The sequence below is a fragment of the Colobus angolensis genome, unplaced genomic scaffold, assembly GCF_000951035.1.
Source record: "Colobus angolensis palliatus isolate OR3802 unplaced genomic scaffold, Cang.pa_1.0 Scaffold59, whole genome shotgun sequence".
Lineage (NCBI taxonomy): Eukaryota > Metazoa > Chordata > Mammalia > Primates > Cercopithecidae > Colobus > Colobus angolensis.
The window spans coordinates 10,795,751-10,800,810 of record NW_012119487.1 but is presented as its reverse complement, the minus strand read 5'-3'; positions in this window follow the sequence as shown (position 1 = coordinate 10,800,810).

The following is a 5,060-nucleotide window of genomic DNA, read 5'->3' as shown; positions in this document are numbered from 1 at the left end:
AGGGATGGGAAGCCCCGCCCCCTGCCCCCGTCCCCAGGACCAGGTTGGACACTTGGGTGTATCCCTGACGCTGTGTCCCTTTCCCGACACAGCACGAGGATGCTGGGGGTGGCGTCCACGCTCCCTGAGTTTCGTGGCCTGGGAGGGGCTGGTGTCCCCAGACCACATTTGTCCACAGACTCGGGGGACCCAGACCTCCCTGCACGCTGCCAGGCCTGGGGAGGGGACAGCTGCCACTGTGGGACTGGGGGCAGCAGGTGGGGGACCAGGATCACCCGGTGCGGAGGCGTAGGAAGGCCCGGCCCAGTGACAGGCTGGAGTGGGGCCCGGCCACCGAGCAGCATCTGCTTGTGTCTCTGCATTCACTAATGCCTTTCCTTTCTTACCACAAAATGCACATAACACAAAAATTACCATTTTAAAGCAAACAATTCTGTGCCATTTAGCACATTCCCAACGTTGTGCGGACACCACCTCCATCTAGTTCCGGAACATTCCATCACCCAGAAAGGACCCCTCCCCTCTAAGCGGGGACTGAGCACCCACTCCCACCACCCCCTGGGCCCCGCAGCCCCCGCCTGGCTTCACCCATGGGTGTGTCTGCTCTGAGCAGTTCCTGCGGCGGCTCCTACTGAGACAAAGGCACCTGGGATGCTCTGGCTCCTGTTTCTCCCAGCCCGGAGGCGGCAGGACCGAGGCCGAGGACCCCACGCATGGCTCTGGTGAGGGCGGCTCCCGGCCTGCAGACATGACGTCCTCACTCCCCTGTCCTGCCACCGCGGAGCAAGCTCGCGTCTTCCTCTCCAGCTTTTTGATTTTTTAAATATAATGAAACTTTTATTTGGGATTTAGGGGGTCCACATGCAGCTCTGTGACCCGGGTGTGCCGTATGATGCTGGGGTGTGGGGCGCCAGTGACCCTGTCCGTCACCCAGGGAGTGGGTGTGGTGCCGGCAGGGAGGTTTCCGGCTCTGCCTCCCGCCCGCCCCGCTCCGGCCGTCCTGTGGCGTTTACTGTTTCGCGGACCCATTTGTAAAAGTGTGCGGTGTTCAGTCTCCATCTTCTTTTGAGGACACTAATCCCATTGGGAGCCTCAGCCTCACGAACTCATCTAAACCTAAGTCTCTCCCAAAGGCCCCACTTCCAACTGTCCCACAGAGGATCATGACTTTACCACATGGATTTGGGGGGCCACAGACATCCACACAACATGTGGCCTTCTGTCCGGCTTCTGCTTTTTTTCTTTGAGATGGAGTCTCGCTCTGTCGCCCAGGCTGGAGTGCAGTGCGGCGATCTCAGCTCACTGCAAGCTCCTCCTCCCGGGTTCAAGCAATTCTTGTGCCTCAGCCTCCTGAGTAGCTGGGATGACAAGCGTGTGTCACTGTGCCCAGTTAATTTTTGTCTTTTTAGTACAGACAGGGTTTCTCCATGTTGGCCAGGCTGGTCTCGAACTCCTGACCTCAGGTGATCCGCCTGCCTCAGCTTCCCAGCGTCTATCACCGAGCGTCAGGTCGGTGCCCCACTCCTTTCCATGGCTGAGTAGTATTCCACTGCGGGAAGCATCGTGGGCTCGTCCGTTCCTCCGCCACGGACACTTGGGTGCTTCCGCCCTTTGGCTGATGTGAGCATTTGGGGAACCTCTGAGTCCGTTTTCAGTTCTCTGGGGTCTGTACATTGGAGCAGGCTTGCTGGGTCCCATGGTAATTCCACGTTTAGCTCTCTCAGGAAATACCAGACCGTTTTCCACAGTGGCCAGACCGTTTCACATTCCCAACAGCGATGCCCAGGGGCTCAGCTTTCTGCACGTCCTCGCCCTCACGTGCTGTTTCTCACCTGTTCTACCGTCATGCCGGTGGGTGTGAAGCGACGGCTCCCGCAGGCTGATTCGCCCCTGGCCGACGAGTTCTCCTCCGCTGCTGGCCGTCGTGGCCTGGTGTAGACAGGTGTCAGGTCGGGTCCTCTGCCCGTCTTTTAATCAGGCTCTTTGCCTTTCTTTGGTTTCCTCCCGTCTTTCTTGAGCCCCTGTGTGTACAAGGCTCTGACACCGCCTCCCAGCCCCAGAGGCCCGTGGTGTCCCCTGGTGTCCCTGGCGTCCCCTGGTGTCCCTGTGGCGTCCCCTGGTGTCCCTGGCACTTGGCTGTGAGGTTCGCAGGAGGCTTTTGGGGCCTTCCAGCCCTGCCCCAGCCCCTGGAGAATGGCCCAGCCCCTGCAGGTGGTGGAGGCCTTTGGTGAATGCTCCCTAAAGCAGACCTGGGACTGGGGGGTGGCTGGTCTCAGGGTTTTAACATCCTCTGGGGGTTCCATTTTTAAGGATCATCTTGGATCACATGACACTGTCATCCTGGATATTTCACTTTCTCCTGGGAAGATACGGACCCCAAATAGCATCAAGGGATCTCAGGGATTGCCAGAGGCCAGGCTGACCACGAGCCAGCGTAACACACAAGAGTGGCCACTGCTTCCAAACAGTCCGAACGCAAGCCCACAACTCCAAACCGTCCGAACGCAAGCCCACCACAATCCCAAATCCTGGCCAAAGCCACCCTGGAAAGGATTTTCAGAACTAAAATTTGTCCTCACACTAAGAGAAGAGGTCACTGCCCAAGCCAGGCAAGGCAGAGGGACCCCAGACCTCACCGTGAAACCCAGCATCGGGGCAGACGTCAAATCAAAAGACGCGTTCCTACCGCGTCAACACGACGCCACCAGGCCCACTCTCCGCACGGTGGCTCGAGTCTTCCTTCAATTTTCTGCGATAAACAGGGAATTTGGATTATTTTCCATAAAAGTGGGGCCCACGTAATTCTCAGCAGACGCTCTTGCCAGCACACGCTGCGTTCCAAACCTCCTACAGCCTTGAGAATCCCTCCCTTCAAAAGTAGCACAATTTAAAAGGAGCTCCCTAGGCCGGGCGCGGTGGCTCACGCCTCCGATCCCAGCACTTTGGGAGGCAAAGCGGGCGGATCACGAGGTCAGGAGTTTGAGACCAGCCTGACCAACACGGAGAAACCCTGTCTATACTAAAAATACAAAATTAGCAGGGTGTGGTGGCGGGCACCTGTAATCCCAGCTACCTGGGAGACTGAGGCAGGAGAATCGCTTGAACTCGAGAGGCGGAGGTTGCAGTGAGCCGAGATCGTGCCATGCACTTCAGCCTGGGAGACAGAGGCTCCATCTCAAAAACACAAAAACTCCCTAAAATTCAGATCCATCGCTTTTCTGTATCTACACGGAAGTATGGGTACAACCCCTCACACTCACATCCGGAGTGCTTCCCCCACCTCCACAGCGGCCGAGCCTGGTAGAGAGAGAGGGTGGGGCTCCACGGTGGCCACTTGCGGGGCTGCGCCTGGCCATTCCCGGTGTCTGAGCCTCACTAAAGCCGGCCCAGCCTCCGTACGCGGGGCCAGACAGGCTCCGTGTGGGTCTGGATGCCAAAGCCCCCAGACTCACATCGCAGCAGAACCCCCCAGGCTCACTGCTCCTCCTCTGCAGAGGGCCCGAGCGTCCTCCAGGGCGCCTTCGCAGAGCTGCAGCCACCACGTCGGGGAACGGTGTCCCTGCCCTGTGGGACCTGCCACGGGTGAGGAGTCACGACACGCTGACTGCAGCCCTCAGGACAGCAGGAGCCAGGCTGGTCCCACCTGCACCTGGGGGAGGCCCAGAGGCTCCAGGTGAGTTCACGTCCTGCGGCCGCCACAGAGCGGAGGCTCCAAACCACACCAGTTCATTCCCTCACGGCTCTGGAGGCTCCAGAAACCCTCAGCGCTCCTGGGCTTGTCGACACATGGCTCTGATCTCCGCCTCCGTCCAAACGGCCAACCCTAGTCTCATTCCTCCTCTCAGCAGGACGCTGGTCACAGGACCAAGGCCACCCGGCCCCAGTCCGAACTCATCTTAATGTAATTCCTCCTGCAATTACCCTATTTGCAAATAAGGCCACATTTGAGGTTCCCTAGATGAGAATTTTGGGGGCACAGTGTTCCAGGAAAGCGTGCTGTGGAACCTGGAGTGCCAAGTTCAAGGAGAGGCTGGAAGAACAGGCAGAGCTTGTCCCCACGCCAGGTCCCAGTGCTGCCGGGGACCCTCTTGCAGGTCCAGCCCTCCCCAAGCTCCTGGAACACCTGGGGAAGCTGAGACAGCGGCCAGGTGAAGAAAGAAGGTTCAGGCCTAGCAATGAGAGGGGGCTGGCAAGAGAAACCACTGCCGGGGGGCCGCGTGGGGAGCTGAGCTCCCCAGAGCTGGCAGGGGCAGGGTAGGAGGGTCAAAAAGGGAGGAAAGGCGGAGCCAACTCCACAGTTAAAAGCTCACAATGAAAAAGTATTTCAGTAAAAACCTGACATCGCAAGACGACCCTTCCCACCCTCCCCAGCTCCTGGCTGGTCGGCAGGTAGCACCCAGCGGTCGGGGACAGGCTGCCCCTGCTCTGGTGACAGCTGCAGGTACAGTGGGGGGCACACATGGTGGATCCGTGCGTCCCCACCAAAGGTCCCACCCGAGACATTTTGAAACCAGTTTAAAACATACACAAGAAAAAACGAAAACAGCTTTTTCACGTCTTCCTATATCCACAGCCCCCCGAGGCTGCCGGGGTCACCACCCCACAGGTGCACACCTGGCCCTCCCCTGCCTCCCAGGGCCTCTTCTCAGCCACCTGCACAAGGTGACAACACTTTGTTCTCATGAAAAGCCACTGTGTCTGCCCAGGGATCACACACAGTCCTCACCTCCCGGGTTTGCTGGCAACTTCCACGAGCTTGTCACACGTAAGGTGAGGGAGTCAGTGGGGCTGTGGGGTCCTCAGTCCCAGCTCCCACCCCGCCATGTCTGGCCAAGTTAGGGAACCTCTGTGGTGAAGGAGGCTGTTGGGAAGAAAAAACTATTCCTCTATCCTCTTAAATTCAGTGACTGGGGCCTGCAAATTAAACTGACAAAAGATGGATCCATAGGATGAAAAATTTGATCGACAAGCACACGGCAGCCAACAAGAGAAAGCGGGTGGTTCAGTAGTGTGCAAGCCACCGCCTCCCATCCTCACTAGGTCAGGGAAGGGGGCAGGAG